Consider the following 19872-nt stretch of genomic DNA (forward strand, 5'->3'; position numbering starts at 1 on the left):
TATTGTTCAAAAGTTTATAATGGTCTCTATTATCCATGAATGAGTGAGATCATGTGGTATTTTTCCTTCATTGACTGGCTTATTTCACTTAGCATAATGCTCTCCAGTTCCAAGGTACATGCCCTTGGCCGGAATCGAGCCTGGGACCCTTCAGTCCGCAGGCCGACGCTCTATCCACTGAGCCAAACCGGCCAGGGCAGGGCTACTGACTCTTGATTTAGGTGATCTTAATAAAGTTTGTTGGGCCCTAACCGGGCCAAGGGCATGTACCTTGGTTGCAGGCACACCCCTAGTAGGAGGTGTGCAGGAGGCAGCTGATTGATGTTTTTCTCTCATCGATGTTTCTAACTCTCCCTCTCCTTTCCACTCTGTAAACAATCAATAAAATATATATTTTAAAAATAATAATAAAGTTTGTTGGACCTCAGACATATTTTTTTAATTATGGCTGTTTTTCAAGGTATAAAAGGAGATTTGAGTAGGTTCTACATTATATTTTTTCTTTCTTTTAATATGAAAATTATTTACGTTCCTAAGAATTATTAGTTCTACTCCTGACACTAGAGATTACAAATAACATACAGCCTTTATTTATCAAGTGTTGTGATAATTAGTACTTTTTATACTCTTCTCTATCTGTACAGACCTCTTGGAATGCTTTTTCCATTTACCCACCTCCTAATTTATATGGGATCTTTTAATCCAATTTTTTTAAAAATATTTTTTATTGATTCCAGAGAGGAAGGGAGAGGGTGAGGAGGGTGAGAGAGATAGAAACATCCATGATGAGAGAGAATCATGGATCGGCTGCCTCCTGCACGACCCCTACTAGGCATCGAGCCTGCAACCCGGGCATGTGCCCTTGACCGGAATCGAACCTGGGACCCTTCAGTCCGCAGGCTGACGCTCTATCCACTGAGCCAAACCGGCCAGGGCTTAACTCAGTTTTTTTGTTTGTTTTAATCTTCACCTGAGGATATTTTTTCATTGATTTTTATAGAGAGTGGGAGAGGGAAAGAAGAGAGAAATATTGATGTGAGAGAAACACATTCATTGGTTGCCTCCTGTTCTATCCACTTGAGTGAAACTGGCTAAGGCTGAATTTTTTTTATTTTTTTGTATTTTCATTGTAGAGACCTGACAAATATTACCTTTACCTTTATCAATGTTAAGTCATTTTGATATTTTCTAACCCTAGAAAGGTTGTGCTGAAAAGGAGATTTCAATTCGGGGATGTCTTTTCCAAAATTCATAACACCTCTTTAATGAGGGATATTTAGACCAACCCAAAAGGTGGATTAATATACAAAAACCTAATTAGTACTTCTCAGAATGATGAGGACACAAATGAGAAAAACACTGAGAAATGGTCACAAAACAGAAAAAAAAAGTCAAGGAACCATGATGTCTAAATACAATATTGTATTTTGGGTTGAATTCTGGGTCAGATAAAGAATTGTAGTCAAAAATTTGTGAAATCTGAGTAGAATTTGTAATTTGGTTGAATGCTAAACCAATGTTAATTTCTCGATTTGACAAATGTACCGTGGATATATAAAATGTTCCCATGACAGCAAGTCAAAGGAAGGTAAATGTGAACTCTTTGTAATACTACCTTGTGACTTTTGTGTAGAAATAAAATTTTCCTCAAATTAAAAATATGTCTAATCTATGTCAATTAAATCTCAATAAAACTAGAAAAAATCAGGTATAACCTAATTTTTTAAAATACATTTTATTGATTTTTCACAGAGAGGAAGGGAGAGGGATAGAGAGCCAGAAACATCGATGAGAGAAAAACATCAACCAGCTGCCTCCTACACACTCCCCACTGGGGATGCGCCCGCAACCAAGGCACATGCCCCCGACCAGAATCGAACCTGGGACCATTGAGTCCACAGGCTGATGCTCTATGCACTGAGCCAAACCGGTTAGGGCGAGGTATAACCTAATTTTATTTTACTTTCTCATAAATGTATTTCCATATTATAAAATGTTTATGTATATTTATATGTAATTAATATTAAGTGGGTAAGTTAGTAGGATGGTAATGAGTAACATAAGGGTATGCATTAAAATGAGGTATACTTGAAAAACAAAATTCAGTTATGTTCAGTTTATATTATGATTCTCTCATTCAAATTCTTACATTCTTAATCCATGATTTATTGGTGCCTTTTTTCTTGTATGTCCCAGACATCTCCATTTAATTTTTTTTGAATTCTCACCTGAGAATATGGTTAGAGAGAAAAAGCGAAAGACAGATACATCAAGAGAAAAACACCATCCATCTGCCGCCTCCCATACTCACCCCAACCGCATTGAACCTGAAACCTAGGCATGTGCACTGAATGGGGAATAGAATCCCCAAGCCTTCGGTGTGTGGAAGGAAGCTCCATCAACTGTGCCACCTGGCTAGAGAGCTCCATGTACTTCTACTTTTAAATGTTGCCATTGTACTTGGCGATGTGTGTGTTTTTTTAATTCATACCCTATACATTTTGTAGTATATAATAGCAATTCATTTTAACAGTTCTACCGCCTTAATTTGTGTGTACCATTTATGTACTATTGTCCAACTTGCTTTTAGTAAGCTTAGAGTTGTGCCATCGTCACCGTAATCTCGGTATTAGAAAATTCGTGACCTCATACCTAAAGTATTTGGATGGTTGTTTTGATATTGTTGAGTTTTGCGAGTTCTCTATATGTTTTCTCTTTTCAGGATTTCATTCTCTGCAGCTACAATGACACCTGAGCTTCTGCCCGTTTCAAGACTATTTAAACAAACAACAACAATATGAGCCCTAACCAGTTTTGCTCAGTGGATAGAGCGTCGGCCTGCGGACTGAAAGGTCCCAGGTTCGATTCCGGTCAAGGGCATGTACCTTGGTTGCGGGCACATCCCCAGTAGGTGTGTAGGAGGCAGCTGATTGATGTTTCTCTCTCATTGATGTTTCTAACTCTTTATCCCTCTCCCTTCCTCTCTGTAAAAAAATCAATAAAATATATGTAAAACAAACAAACAAAAAAACAACAACAATATGATACAAAGTTTAAAATAAAGGCTGCCAAAAACGATTTGGCTCAGTGGATAGAGCGTTTGGCCTGTGGACTGGAAGGTCCCAGGTTCGATTCCGGTCAAGGGCATGTACCTGGGTTGCGGGCACATCCCCGGTGGGGGATGTGCAGGAGGCAGCTGATCGATGTTTCTCTCTCATCAATGTTTCTGACTATCTCCCTGCCTCTCTGTAAAAAATCAATAAAATATGTTTAAAAAAAAATAAAATAAAGGCTGAGACTATAGGACTTCATTGCCTAGCCCACCGAACACAATGCAGTTAGTTCCCTTCTTATTTGCCTCACTCAGCTCCAGCCTCTGAAATATACCCTTTTTCCACACATTTGCCTGGAAATGAAATGATTTCAGGAGCTTCACACAATTCCCTGGCTACTGGCCCCAAACACAGGCTCTGCCTTCTGTAAGGCAGTCAGGTGCCCCGCTGGTGTTGCTCAGTGGATTGAGCGTCCTCCCATGGACCCAGAGGTCCCATGTTCCATTCCTGATGAGGGCACATGCCCAGATATTGGGTTTAATCCCCAGTATGAGGCGTGCGGGAGGCAGCCAGTGGACATTTCTCTCGATGTTTCTCTCTATCCCTCTCTAAAAAATATAAAAAATAAAGTTTATATTATGCATCTTAGTTCTTTTTATTTCAAAAGTTTGCCTTACATTCTTGTGCTATATTTCTCACATACATGTATGATAGTGTAAGTAGGTCATTTGTGTAATAAAATTTTCCAGATTCCGTAATGCAGGCATACATCGTTACTATATATACTAGAGTAAGTCGCTGTATTGGGCTCACAGATAATGAGTTTTCATTTACACGGACTCCAATCCTTCCACCAGGAAAAGGTGAAGGGATTTTAAAAATATATATTTTTATTGATTTCAGAGAGGAAAGAAATAGAGAATGCTGAGAGAGAATCATTGATTGGATGCCTCCTGCACGCCTCCTACTCGGGATCGAGCTGGCAACCCGGGCATGTGCCCTTGACCGGAATGGAACCCAGGTTCTATCCACTGAGCAAACCAGCTAGGGCGATGACAACTTTCTTTTGCCAGATTTTTTAGCCCCTCCCCTCCTGCAGGTGACGTCCGGCTTTTCTCCTGGACTGGTGGGTGAAAACCCTGCATACCTGCAGCCTGGAGCTCCAGGAACTACATTACCCAGAAGACCTGGTGTGGAATGCCTCCAGCTGAGCCAATGAAAGGTCAGGAAAGGCGTTGACATTGAAGGACAGGGCGCAGGGGCGGGACTTCCGGTGTCCACCCAGGATCAGCTTAGCTACGTGGACACGGGTCGGATTCTCCAGATCCGTGGGTCCCGGTGGAGATGCCCCGACAGAGAACGGGCGATAGTCGTGGTGCGCACAGCACACACGTGAGAGTGAGGCGCGGCGTGGTCACCAAGCTGACCCACTCCAGGGCCCCGAAAGGGGCGGCCCTTCCCGCGGCGGCCTCTGCTCCCGCCGCTCCCGCCCCTCTCCGCACGCAAAGTCCGATGGCGGCGCCCGCGCTGAGGCTCGGGGCTGAGGTGAGTGCGAGACCGCCGCCCCGCCAACGCCTCCTCACACCCAGCAGGGCAGCCCGGGTGCGGGCGCCTGTCCCGTCCTGCAGCTCAGTCCCGCGTGGAGGACCGTGAGGAAGGTGGAGGGGAGAGAGGAGTGTGGTGTCTTCTGAGGACACAGCAAGTGCAGGGCAGAGAGGACGGGGGTGACTAGTATCTGAGGTTTCCATGGGGATGTGGGTGGTGATTAATGACGCAAAGATCAGAGGCTGCAGGGAGGACGTCACAGCCTCAATCCGGGCTTTCCCGGCTGTGGGGTCCCTCAGGGGCCTGGGGTGGTCCTGGATCCGGCTGGACTCCAAGCTCTCTACACGCCATATGCCAAGTTCATGGGTGAGTCCAGCGAGATCCAGTGGCGTTGGAGCAGGAAGGGGGCGGAGCTGAGGGAGTGAACCTGGGTCTGAAGATGGGAAGGGGATAAACATTACCCAGTGGTGAGCACATCTGGAGGAAGTGTGAGCTGATGGTCCGGGGACCCGGTGTGGGGACTTAGAGTGAAGCATAAGCTCATATTTGCCTTTGTCCTGGAGGCAGGATCTGGGAGACTGCAGTGGTATTGATTGGCACGAAGGCTGGGGCGCTGCAGGCATCGCCCAGACCTTAAATGGCATTTCCCTCTCCCCCCCCCCCTCCCCCAATCCTTCCCACCCAACCCAGCTGCTCTGCTGAGGGCCATGCAGTGAGTAATGGGACTGTGATGAGAGAGCAGCCTGCACTGGCATTAGGGCCTGGTGTCCACACTATCTGGGTGCCCTGGAGAAGGTTGAGGGTGGGGGAAGGTGTATAAGGAGTAGGATGGCAGGTTCTCAGAAAGGCAGCCCTGGTTTCAATTGTCTCCATTCTGACAGGTTGGCGTGACCTTTGAGGACATTGCCCTGTACTTCTCCAGGAAGGAATGGAGCCTCCTTGATGAGGGTCAGAGACAGCTGTACCTGAATGTGATGCTGGAGAACTTTGAACTTGTATCCTCCCTGGGTAAGACCCTCGCTCTCACCAGTGACCTGGACTTGGCTTTGCATTTTCCCCAGGCCCCTTCTCCCAGGTGCGCTCCATCCTCACAGGTGCACCGTGGACACTGGGTGATTTCCAGTTTTCTGGGTAGTTGCTGTCCTTTGCTTGCACTGCCGGCTTCTCTCCGTGCAGCCCCTATACCTGCTGCACTGAACTCATAGGGAAGTATATTTGGTTGGTAGTGTGGCAGGGAGCCTAATGGATTCCACCTTGATTAGCCAGGAAAAGCATTTTCTATATTCCTGTTGGTCATTTGTACATATTTTGGGGAAAATTGTCTCTACATCCTTAGCCTGTTTTTTAACCATATTTTTTGGCTAATGCCTTTTGAATACTTTCTATATTTTATATATTAATTTCTTTTTACATACATTTAAGCACATGTCTTTTTCCATGGGCTTGATTATTCTTTGCAGATATTGTGTGTTTTTTTGTGTTTTGGTGTGTGTTTTTTTCAAATTCCATGTTTTGGACAACCCTGCATTCAGGCAGTCTAGTGTCCCCATTTTCCATCAGGCTCAGATGCTGTTTACTGGTGTTTACTGAGAAATTATTTCTTTTTTTGTGATAAGATTTTTTTTTTAAATATATATTTCTTTATTGATTTCAGAGAGGGAGGGAGAGGGAGAGAGAGAGAGAGAAACATCAATGATGAGAATCATTGATCAGCTGCCTCCTGCACGCCCCCTACTGGGGATCGAGCCTACAACCTGGGCATGTGCCCTTGGCCGGAATTGAACCCGGGACCCCTCAGTCTGCAGCCAGTGCTCTATCCACTGAGCCAAACAGGCCAGGGCTGATAAGATATTTTTAATTAAGGTCTGTAGAATTATTTTTTTTTTAGGCAGAGATATTGCATTGATAGTCTGCAGATAGTGTTAACATTTTTTGAAATGTATTTAGAGATTCTTAATTTCAGAAGTTTATAGTGAGATCTGGACATTTTTCTCTATGTAAGGTCATGTTAACGACCAACATTTCTGATGATGCATTTTGGTTAATAGTGTCAGGTGTGATGTCTTAGCTTTCATTTCTTTTTTATTATTATTAAAAATATATCTTTATGCCCTAGCCGGTTTGGCTCAGTGGATAGAGCGTCGGCCTGGGGACTCAAGGGTCCTGGGTTCGATTCTGGTCAAGGGCATGTACCTTGGTTGCAAGCACATCCCCAGTAGGGAGTGTGCAGGAGGCAGCTGATCGATGCTTCTCTCTCATCGATGTTTCTAACTATCCCTCTCCCTCCCTCTCTGTAAAAAATCAGTAAAATATATTTAAAATATATATATATCTTTATGGATTTCAGGGAGGAAGGGAAAGGGAGAGAGAGATAGAAACATCAATGATGAGAATCATTGATTGGCTGCCTCCTGCATGCCCCCTACTGGGGATTGAGCCAGCAACCCAGGCATGTGCCCTTGATTGGAATCGAACCTGGGACCCGTCAGTCCCCAGACCGGCACTCTATCCACTGACCCAAACCAGCCAGGGCTCTTTCATTTCTTTTTAAATTTATTTGAATCTTGTCTCTTTTGTTTTAGTCTAGCTAAAGGTTTGCCAATTTTATATATATTTTTTCTAATAGCTCTTTGTTATCATATGTTTTTCTTTTTTACAATATGTTTTTATTGATTCGAGAGAGGAAGGGAGAGGGAGAAAGATAGAAACATCAATGATGAGAGAGAATCATTGATCGGCTGCCTCCTGCACTCCTCCTACCTGGGATCGAGCCTCAACCCAAGTATGTGCCCTGACTGGGAATTGAACTATGACCTCATTCAACCTGGTTCTTAGGTCAACACTCAACCCCTGAATCATACCAGCCAGGCTCATATGTTTGTTTTTCTTTTGTCTATTTTATTTATGTTTGTTCTAGTATTTATTGTTTTTTTCCTCTTCTAGCTTTGGGCCTACTTTCTTAATTTGTTTCTATTTTTCTGACATGCAAGATTAGGTTGTTCATTTAACATCTTTTTTCTTAATGTAGGCATTTATCCCTATAAAATATCTTCTTAGAATTGCATTTTATGCATTTTATACATAAGTTTTGATAGACTGTTTCTATTTGTTTTGCGTCTATTTTTTTAGTTCTTTTTAAAATATATTTTTATTGATTTCAGAGAGGAAGGGAGGAGAGAGAGATGGAAACATCAATGATAAGAGACAATCATTGATTGGCTGCCTTCTGCACAGCCCACATTGGGGATCCAGCCCACAATCCATGCATGTGCTCTGAGATTCGAACTGTGACCTCCTGGTTCATAGGTTGATGCTCAACCACTGAGTCACACTGACCAGGTTTGAGTTCTTTTTTGTGTTTTTTCTTTCACCCACTTATTGTTCAGGAGTGTGTTGTTTAAGTTCAACATATTTGTGAATTTTCCATCTTTCTTGAAACTAAAGTTGATTTCTAATTTCGTACATTGTGATCACATAAGGTACTTGACATGATTTCTTCTCAAATTTTGAGACTTATTTTTTGACCTAATATGTAATCTTCCTAGAGAATGTTTCATGTGCACTTGACGAGAATGCATGTTCTGCATTAGGATGGAATGTTCTGTATATATTTATTCATTCTGTTTGGTAAAGTCTAGTGAAACTTCCATTATTCCCTATTGCCTTTTGATGGGATGATTTACCTATTATTGAAGTGGAATGATCTCTACTAACATTGGGTTTCTTTTTCTGTCTTCATTTCTGATATTACTTGCTGTCTATACTTAGTTGCTGAGTTCTTTGGTGCATAATACTGAAAATTGTCATCCTCTTGATGAATTAACTTATCATTCTGTAATGAATTTGTCTCTTGTGACAGTTTTTGAGGTAGTCTGTCTTGTCTGATAGAACTTTAGCTACCCCAGCCATTTTTGGGTTTCATTTGCATGGAATATTTTTTGCGTCTCATTCTCTTCAGCCTGTTGGTGTCCATAAAGTTTTAGTGTATCTTGTAGGCAGCATATATTGCCTCTGGTTTGTGGTTATTGTTCTTTTGTTTTTATCCTTTCAGTCACTGTCTTGTGATTTGGGAATTTGTTTTAGTATCTACTATTGCCACTTCAACATGGTTTCTGGTTTCTGGCTCTTTTGTATTTCTTTTGTCTTCCTGTCTTGTGATTGTCCTTTGTGATTTGATAATTTTGTATAGTTGTTTGCTCCTTTCTCTTTTGTATATCTATTACATAGGTTTTGCTTGTGGTTTCCAAGAGACTTACATAAAACTACTAGTACTCTTTATAATCTGTTTTATCCTGACAACACCTTCAATTTCTTGTAAAAATTCTACCTTTTGACTCTCCGCCACACACCCCTTTACATGTTTTTGATGTCACATTTCACATCTTTTCGTATTGGTCATCTTCTAAGGTATACATTATTAGCTTCGGTATTTTTACTAGTTTTCAATTTTAACGTTTTTTTTGTGTGTGTCTTTTTTTTCTTTTTTATTCTTAATTTTAACCTTTTTTAAAAATATATATATTTTATTGATTTTCTACAAAGAGGAAGGAAGAGGGACAGAAAGCTAGAAACATCGATGAGAGAGAAACATCAATCAGCTGCCTCCCGCACACGCCCCGCTGGGGACGTGCCCGCAACCAAGGTACATGCCCTTGACCGGAATCGAACCTGGGACCCTTCAGTCCGCAGGCCGACGCTCCATCCACTGAGCCAAACCGGCCAGGGCTTGCTATGTATTCTTGTTTCTATTTAGTGTTCTTTCATTTCATCTTGAAGAACTTCTTTTGACAGTTCTAATAAGTCAGGTTGAGTGGTGATGAACTTCCTTAGGTTTTGTTTGTCTGAAAAGCTATTTCTTCTTCTTTCTAAAGAATAGGTTTTCTTGGATAAAGTATTAATGGTTTTCATAGAATATTTTTTGAAAATATGTTTTCATTTATTTTTAGAGAGAGCGGAAGAGGGAGAGATATAGCGATAGAAACACCAAAGAGAGAGAAGCATTGATTGGCTGTCTCTTTCATGCCCCCTTGGGATGGAGCCGGCAGCTCCAGCATGGGCCCTGACCGGGACTCGAACCATGATTTCTTGATTCCTGAGGCGAAACTCAACCAATGAGCAACCCCAGCCAGGCTCCTGAAGTATTTTGGATATATCATTATATTTCCTCTTAGACTGCAAGATGTCTTTGGAGAAATCTACTAATTCCCTTATTTGGGCGTTTCCCTGTGTGCAGTGAGTTTCTCTTCTTTGTGCTTTCACAATTGTCTTTGCCTTTGATTTTCTGATACTTTCATTATGCTGTGTCTTGGTGAAGTTCAGTTTGCATTGAATCTGTACAGAGACCTGTGAGAGTACATGCACTTGATCATTCACATCTCCTTTACAGATTTGTGAAGTCCATCGTCAAGTTATTTTATTTATTTGTTTGTTTATTTATTTATTTATTTATTTATTTATTTATAAGTCCACAGTGGCTTTGGAAGCAGTTTTTTCCTATGACAGTTGAGAGTGGAAAATACTACTGGGGACATACTGGGGGTTTTTCTCTTCTCTTTCAGAGTAGGTTGTGGCCAAAGACTTCTTTTGTAATTCATGCCAACAAGCTCTAGAGCAGCGGTTCTCAACCTGTGGGTAGCGACCCCTTGGGGGATTGAACGATCCTTTCACAGGGGTTGCCTAAGACCATCGGAAAAACACATATATAATTACATATTGTTTTTGTAATTAATCACTATGCTTTAATTATGTTCAATTTGTAATAATGAAATTGGGGGTCACCACAAAATGAGGAACTGTATTAAAGGGTCGCGGCATTAGGAAGGTTGAGAACCACTGCTCTAGAGAGTCCTTTGATGTGTAAATTTTGAGGAGTTCGCAGATGTTATATGGGCTTTTGTGGTTTTTCAAAACGAAATTTTCCAGTGTTTTTAACAGAACAGGCCACTAGTGTCAATGAGGTAACTCTGACTCTTGTGTTAATATATTTGACCTATCTTCAGATATATTTGATCACCCATCTTCCCAATCATCCTTTCTTTGCAGTTCTCCCCTTTTTGCTCTTCTGCATTGCCGTTTGTCATTATTGAGCTCTTATTCCATTTGCAGTGGGGTTTTTCTTTGTGGATAGGGGCCTACTTGTTCTGGTAGGGAGATAAATTCTTCTATTTCTACTTTGCCATATTGCTGGTGTCACATAGTTTTTTTTTCTTTTGTCCTTTTTTTTTTACAGTTTTTCCTTTCGTGTTCTCTTGTTCTACCACAATGCTGGCCATCCATCTTTTCAGGTTTTCCTTTAGGACTTCTGTCATCTGTATCCCATGTAATTGCTGTACTGGGTTTTAAGGGGAGGTATTATTTGTGCATCGCAGAACAAATATGATTCCATCCATTGCAAAGTGGACCCAGAGACAGTCTTGCCATGGTGAAGGGCTGTTGACACCAGAGCTTTGTTAAGGTCATAATTAGGAACCCATTTTGTTCAACATTGGTTTGTTACTGTTGCCAATTCTTTACCCCATTCTACTTGTTCTTTTATATATATATATATATTTTTTTTTTTTTTACAGAGAGGAAGGGAGAGGGATAGAGAGTTAGAAACATCGATAAGAAAGAAACATCGCCGAAACCGGTTTGGCTCAGTGGATAGAGCGGCGGCCTGCAGACTGAAAGGTCCCAGGTTCGATTCCGGTCAAGGGCATGTACCTGGGTTGCGGGCACATCCCCAGTGGGGGATGTGCAGGAGGCAGCTGATCGATGTTTCTCTCTCATCAATGTTTCTGACTATCTCTCTCCCTTCCTCTCTGTAAAAAATCAATAAAATATATTTAAAAAAAAAAAAAGAAAGAAAGAAAGAAAGAAACATCGATCAGCTTCCTCCCGCACACCCCCTACTGGAGATGTGCCCACAACCAAGGTACATGCCCTTGACCAGAATCGAACCTGGGACCCTTCAGTCCACAGGCCAACACTCTCTCCACTGAGCCAAACCGGTTGGGGCCATTCTACTTGTTCTTGCTTATTATTGAAATCCAACTACTTAGTTCCTTTTTAAATATGTTTTTATTGATTTTGGATACAGAGGAAGAAAGAGAGAGAGAGAGAGGGCGAGAGAGAGAGAGAGAGAGAGAGAGAGAGAGAGACATCGTTGTGACAGAGAAACATTGGTTAATTGCTTCCTGTATAATAATACCTCCCCTTAAAACCCAGTTCAGCAATTACATGGGATATAGATGATAGAAATCCTAAAGAAACTGCAGCCCAGACAGTTGTTGCACCTGCAGCCTGGTCATGTGTCCTGACCGGATTTCTATTTGGCAAACTTTCCATGCACAGGACCATTCCCAACCAATTGAGCCACACCAGCTAAGGCACAACTACTCGGCTCTAATAGTTACTCTTTCTACTTGGATTCCCAGCTCGTGAATAATCTTCACCTCTCTAAAGTTTGCATCCGAACTGCTTGCTTCACTGGTTCCTCTTTACTGCACTCCAACTTTGGCTCATGTCTTGAGAGCCTTGGCGTGTGCACATTACATTAACTTTACGCGTCATTTGCTGAAATACAATGGATTTTTACATGTTGGAGCACATTCAGATTAGTCCACACAGACTTGTGTTATTGGTATTGGTATGAAAGGTCCTACAGGAAGCTGTTTGTAAAGGGATAACTAGTGGACCCTGTATCTCTTGTTTGTGTCCCATCCTATCCTCAGGTCCCTCCCTTCATAGTATCTCCACTGTTGACTGACTTTAGGGGTCAGATAATGTGTATCAATCATTTTGTCAGAGTCTAACTCACTGGTCTCAAAAATCATCCCATAGAACAGGGGTGGGCAAACTTTTTGACTCAAGGGCCACAATCGGTTCTTAAACTGGACCGGAGGGCCAGAACAAAAGCATGGATGGAGTGTTTGTGTGAACTAATATTAATTCAAAGTAAACATCATTACATAAAAGGGTAAGGTCTTTTTTTTTTTTTTTTTTTTTTTTTTAGTTTTATTCATTTCAAACGGGCCAGATCCGGCCCGTGGGCCGTAGTTTGCCCACGGCTGCCATAGAATCATGCCTGGCTGTGACAGATGGCCAGTGTGATGAGGATATTTCTTCCTGCTAAGATCACCGTGTACTTCACCTGCATTTTCTTTTTTTGTTTTTTAGGTTGCTGTTGTAGAGCAGGGAGTGTGGAGGCACAGCTTGAAGAGAACATTGCTCTAAGAGTGTCACAGGCAAAGAATCCCAAGTTAGCTTTGTCTTCCCAGAAGAGCCACCACCCCTGTGAGAGTTGTGGACTAGTCTTGAGAAACATTTTCCACTTGACTGAGCAGCAGGAATTACAACATGGACAGATACTGTTGAGGTGTGGGGCATGTACAAAGCAATTTCATTTCCATGCACAATTTCACCAGCACCAGGAGCAGCACTGCAAAGAGAAGCCTTTGAAAAGAAATATGAACAGCATCTCACTGGCAAAGGGCTGCCATTTCAGTGTGTCTCAGAAGCTTTTTACCTGTGGAGAGGTAGGGCAGGACATCCGTACTGAGTCTGGACATCCCCAGCAAGAGGCTACTCAGACCAGGGACAGGCGAAATGACATCTCCATGTGTGGGGGGATGTTTCCAAAGAGAAAAACCTATTGCTCCGGAAAAGAATGTAAGAAAGCCAATGGCTGTAACCACACGTTTCTTCAGGGCAAGGGTGTCCATACTGGAAAAGACTGTTTCTCGTGCAGTGAATGTGGGAAATCCTTTACCAGTAGCACTGGCTTTCATTGTCATCAGAAAATTCACACTGGAGATAGGCCTTATCAGTGCAGTGAGTGTGGGAAAACTTTTACCACCAGCAATGGTTTCCGTTATCATCAGAGAGTTCACAGAGGAGAAAGGCCTTATCAGTGCAGTGAATGTGGGAAATCTTTTATTGCCAGCACTCACCTTCATCGTCATCAGAGAGTTCACACTGGAGAAAGGCCTTATGATTGCAGTGAGTGTCGGAAATCATTTACTTGGAAAGTTAACCTTTGTCGTCATCAGAGAGTTCACACTGGGGAAAGACCTTATGTGTGCAATGAATGTGGGAAATCTTTTACTGATAGCAATGGCCTGCGTTGTCATCAGAGATTTCACACAGGAGAAAAGCCTTATGAGTGCAGTGAATGTGGGAAATCTTTTATCACTAGCTCTCGCTTTCATCAACATCAGAAAGTTCACACTGGGGAAAGGCCTCATGAGTGCAGTGAATGTGGGAAGTTTTTTGCCAGTAGCACTGGCTTACATTATCATCAGAGTGTTCACACTGGAGAAAGGCCTTATGAGTGCAGTGAATGTGGGAAATCATTTACTTGGAAAGTTACCCTTCATCGTCACCAGAGAGTTCACACTGGTGAAAGACCGTATGTTTGCAATGAATGTGGGAAATCTTATACCTCTCACAGTGGCCTCCGTTGCCATCAGAGAGTTCACACTGGAGAAAAACCTTATGAGTGTGGCGAATGTGGAAAATCGTTTACTTGGAAAGTTACCTTTCATCGTCATCAAAGAGTTCACACTGGTGAAAAACCTTATGTTTGCAATGAATGTGGGAAATCTTACACCTCTCGCAGTGGCCTCCGTTGTCATCAGAGAGTTCACACTGGAGAAAGGCCTTATGAGTGTGGTGAATGTGGGAAGTCTTTTGCCAGTATCACTGGCTTCCATTATCATCAAAAAGTTCACGCTGGAGAAAGGCCTTATGAGTGTCGTGAATGTGGGAAATCTTTTACCAGATTCTATACCCTTCGCTGTCATCAGAGAGTTCACACTGGAGAAAAGCCTTATGAGTGCAGTGAATGTGGAAAATCTTTTGCTGCGACCTATGGCCTTCATTCTCACCAGAGAGTTCACACTAGAGAAAGGCTTTATGTGTGTAGTTAATATGGGAAATCTTTTAGGCAAAGTTCTAACCTTACTCCACACTTAAGAATTCACATTGGAGGAAGGTCTTACATACTCAGGAAATGCAGTTTTTTAGTTTGCTCCTAATAATAATGTAGTAAACTCCGAAGCCCCACTTGTTTGAATTGAATCTCATACATTCAGTCATCAACAGTAGGAAGATTCCCAATATATTTTACTTTTGTGAAAGCATGTGTATGTATGTGTTGCACTTATTGTTAATGTTTTTATTGATTTCAGAGAGGATGAGTGAGGGAGAGAGAGAGAGAGAGAAACATCAATTATGAGAATCACTGATCAGCTGCCTACTGCACGCCCATACTGGAGATTGAGCTTGTGACCTAGGCTTGTACCCTGAGCAGAAACCAAACTGAGTCCTCCTGGTTCATATGGTGTTGCTCAACCACTGACCCACACCAGCCTGGCATGTATGTTACAATTTGCAATTTACACAGGTATCTTCCCAAATCCATGTTGCTATATAATTTTTTTTACAACTATCTCCTGTCACTCTGATAACATCTGTAGACCTTTTTTTAAAAAAATTATTTTTTTATTTCAGAGAGAAAGGGAGAGGGATCAGGAGTGATAGATGGAAACAGCAATGAAGAAAGAGAATCATTGTCTGTCTGCCTCCTGGATGCCCCAACCTGGGGATCCAGCCTGAAATAGGGGCTTGTGCCCTGACTCAGGTTCAAATTGTGACCTTTTTGTTGATTCGTAGGTTGAGGCTCAACCACTGAACTGTATCGGCTGGGCTGTCACTACATATTTCTGTTGCTGTTCCACCTACAAGGTATTCACAGATTGTGTCAGTCACCATCCTCATGTGCTCAGGAAAGCCAACTCTGTTCTCTGATTTGTTTGAGAAAATTGGGAGCAGCCTGAGCTTGTAGGAGGTCTTATTTCCTCTCACTCTGACTAGTTGCTATATGGACCTGACTCAGTGTTGTCCCCAGAGAACCTCACCTGAGTTCAGCGAGCAGTTTACAGAATAACTGTTTTTCCCAGGGGCAGACTTTTTCTAAATAACAGTGACAAATTTTTGATTGGTCAATTCACTGGTTCAGGCTCTTATCCCTTTGGTTGTAAAATAGTGAAGGACTTTCTAAGTCTTTTTTTTTTTTTAATGTATTTTATTGATTTTTTTACAGAGAGGAAGGGAGAGGAATAGAGAGTTAGAAACATTGATGAGCGAGAAACATCGATCAGCTGCCTCCTGCACACCCCCCACTGGGGATGTGCCCGCAACCAAGGCACACTCCCTTGACCGGAATCGAACCCGGGACCCTCTGGTCCGCAGGCTGACACTCTATCCACTGAGCCAAACCGGTCAGGGCGACTTTCTAAGTCTTTAATCTTGGGTGTTCTATTTACTGTCTGTGGTAGATTATAAACAGACTTGGATACTACAAGCATGTGAACAACTTTATGGGCAGCTCAAACTTTCTCTGCCTGTGGGTGAATGACATGGTGCAGAAATTAGCTCAGCAGTTTAGGCCAGATGTGCATTGCTCCCCTCTTTTCCTTGGAAAGACTGAGCTCTCCAGTCCTCATCTTAAGCCTGATGGTATGAGTTTTAGGAGAGTTTCAGGAGATCACTCCAAAGAGTGGTTAGCTGTGACAATCTCAGATCCTTCTGGAAGGAACATGAATTATTGTCCATGTTTGCAGGGGTATCTCTTGCCCAGGTCTTACAAAGGGTTATTTGCCCTAATGTCCAAAATTCCATGGGTGATGGTCACCCAGTTGGAGGACCATAGGGATTAGGGGCTGGCCTCCATGGTGTTGGAAAAGATTGCTGCCAGCTAGATGGAATGAGCGTCTTGTAAACCTACATCCAGAAATGTTCCGAGGAACAGACAGCAGGGTGGCATGTACACAAATCTGTGTTACTCGAAACGTGTTTTCTGTGGATGCAGTCATTGTCATTGAAAATAATCTAAAGGTCTGTGCATTCCAGGATGTGACTTGTGACCCTGCGAGCATTCCCGTTGGTTTGGTGAAAGTCCTTCATTGTTCACTGTCACTGAGGAAGGTCTCTTTCACAGGGCATGAGAACGTGGACTGATTTTCAATGTGTCAAATCTATTTTCCCCAAAAAGTTGGATATGCAAAATTCTTTTACCTTTAGCCAGTTTTAAAACGTTTTAATTTTTAATAAATGACATATGTCAAATATAATATTTGAGGAGTCTTCACATATGGAATTAAGTGATTCCATCACTGTAGTCAACATTGACCATGTATGTCACTGAATTTACTGCCTGTTCTATTTGAATCTCTCTGCCCCTCACAGCTTTCCAAGTAACCATTGATTTACATTCCATTTTAATACCTTTGTAATTTCTAAATTTTACATGATGGGAATGACAGTATTTTTTCTGCTTTTGTTTACGTTGTGTAAATCTTTAGAGATTTATTAATGACACAATAGTAGCTCAACTTTTGTTTGAGAAATATTTTAATCTTCAAATATATCATAATTAGTTTTTTCATTCGAGATGGTTGTTTTTGACTATTTAAAATAAGGGTTTGAAATGAAGTCTACAAACTTTTCTGTATAATTTTTTATGTGGCTATGTTTCACTTGCCCTTGTCAATAACTCAGTACATAGTCTTAAGTTATAGGGTAGGTGAATATTTAACTTACAGAGATTTGCAAGTTGTGATCAAAACTGATTGACCTGTGTCCATTTCTCCAACAGTGTATGAGGGATTCGTTCCTCCACACACTAGACAATAGTTGGTTTGGTCAATCTTTTTTTTTATTTAAACATCTCTTAAAACTTTGTCATGCTACCGCACTGTTGTTTTATTGCTTTCTCCTAAGGATTTACGGTGAGCCCTTCCTGGGGTGTGTTTTTGCTACCTCTGTATCTCTGTTAAAATGTTTGGTCATAGGTTCTGTCTAATCTGCTGTGAGTTTTGGCTGTTTAGCAAAAAGAGAGTGAAACAACCAAGATGAAAGTTGGAATTTCATCTGGTGCCTTTCTGGCTTGATGGAATAAAGGTTTTTCGAATTGGAATGATATATATATACTTTGCTCCTGGTCCGCACAATGCAATGGACACTTTTAATTTTAATCTGCACTACTAACATTCTCCATCACGTTCACAAGTCTCGTCATTTGGTAATGCGATACACCCTTGCTTGGTAGAGCTCTCCATTTTCTTGGTCTCCTGTGATGGGGGTTCTTGCGTTAGAACAGGTGGACCAGATGGCATCAGGGTGGGCAGGGTGTTTTAGAGTCCCAAAGCCAGTGCAGAGGGAAATGGGGGGCAGTGATCAGATTGCCCATGCCCTGAGTTAGGCATTTTGGATTTGAATCACAGATTCCCGAATGTCATTGGGACTCTCAGGGAAATCACCCCTTCCTCTGGTTCTTTCATTATTCAAATGACTATATATATATATATTTTGATCCTCACCTGAGGATATTTTTCTATTTATTTTTAGAGAGAGTGGAAGAGAGGGAAAGACAGAGAGACATATCAATGTGAGAGTGAAACATCGATTGGTGGCCTCCTACAGGAGCCTGAACTAGGGTCCTGCAACTGAGGTAAGTGCTCTTGTCCAGAATCGAACCCAGGACCCTTCTGTCTACAGGACGATGCACTATTCACGAAGCCAAAGCCGCTAGGGCCAGATTCTTATTTTCTTAATCCATTGTTTCTTGGTACCTTTTTTCTTGTATGTCCCAGACATCTCCATTGATTCTGATAGAGACATGCTGAATACAAAGGGCTGGAATAAATGAGTAATCGTTAAAATAATAGAACATTTTAATAAAAATTAATATTTTGTCTTGAACATTAACTTACCAGACAGTGAATAACTGCACAAATTGAGCATAATGCAAACCTATTTTTCTTTTTTAAAAGTATATTTTATTGATTTTTTTTACAGAGAGGATAGAGAGTTAGAAACCTCAATGAGAGAGAAACATCAATCAGCTGCTTCCTGCATACCCCCTACTGGGGATGTGCCCACGACCAAGGTACATGCCCCTGACTGGAATCAAACCTGGGACCCTTCAGTCCCCAGGCCAATGCTCTATCCACTGAGCCAAACTGGTTAGGGCTAAAAGAAATTTTTTTTAATATATTTTATATTTTATTGATTTTTTACAGAGAGGAAGGGAGAGGGAAAGAGAGCCAGAAACATCAATGAGAGAGAAACATCGACCACCTGCCTCCTGCACATCTCCCACTGGGGATGTGCCCGCAACCCAGGTACATGCCCTTGACCAGAATCGAACCTGGGACCCTTCAGTCCGCAGGCCGACACTCAATCCACTGAGCCAAACTGGTCAGGGCTAAACTTTTTTAAAGTTTCATTTATACAAACTAAAATAAAGTCAGCGGCCGCGCGACTTCTTGGCCCAGCCCGCCAAACAGCATTGAATTCGCTCTGTATTTCCCCTGAGGAGCTCCAATCTCTGAAAATACACTCCTTTTTCCACCAGAGAACACGTGCGGGGCCAGGACACCCTCTCGGGTGCCTCTCACCTGCCAGCACCCGCAGCTGCTGGTCCCGAACCCGGGACCCCGCGCTCCGTACGGCAGTCAGGCCCCCCGACATGGCGGCCCCTGGGGCGGCGCGCGCCCTGGGGGCGGACATATTGCTTCCGGGTGGGGGGGGGGAGGATAGGGGGAGGGGCACCGCGGAAATCGCTTGGTTTCTTCAGATCCTCCGCGGCCACCGTAGTGGCGCCATATCTGGGCGACGATCCCAGCGTCTGAATCTGTTCGCGGGAGTGTGAGGTTTAGCAGGTCCGTGTGCTCTTTGTCCCCTTGAAGTTTTTAGAGGAAAAAAAAAAAAGTTTTGTCTCGGTTGAAGTTTGGTCTCACAGGTGACGCAGCCCAGGGTGGAAGGGGTGCGGACGGGCCCGTGGGATTCCCGGCGGCGGTAGAGGTCGGGGGAGCGCCGAGGTGTTTGGGAGGAAGCAGGTGTGACGCTCCCGCCTGCGGTTGGGGTCACTTTGGGGTTCCCCGGGGGTTCGGGGCCGGGAGAGACGGACGGCCGTGTCCCGCCCGCCGTGGCCTGTGCAGGTCCCTCTCGGTGAGGGACGCGGCTGGCGTTGCGGCGCGGGGTTGCCCGCGGGCTCCGGGAGGTGGGTGCCGCCGCGCGGGGGCGTCGGGTCCGGGTTTGAGGATGAAAACGGGGCCATGCTCAGAGCCTCGTGAGGCGGAAGCTGTGGTCGCCCAGGACCCCCCGGGCTGGTGGGCGGCTTGAGGTTCATTCCCCGGCTGGACACAGTGACAAGTGCGGTCGTGGCCATTTCAAAAGTTGTATTTCCCTTTTTTTTTTTTTTTTTTAATGAGAAACATCTATGTGAGCC

This window comes from Myotis nattereri, assembly GCF_964212035.1.
Source record: "Myotis nattereri genome assembly, chromosome: 15".
Classification (NCBI taxonomy): domain Eukaryota; kingdom Metazoa; phylum Chordata; class Mammalia; order Chiroptera; family Vespertilionidae; genus Myotis; species Myotis nattereri.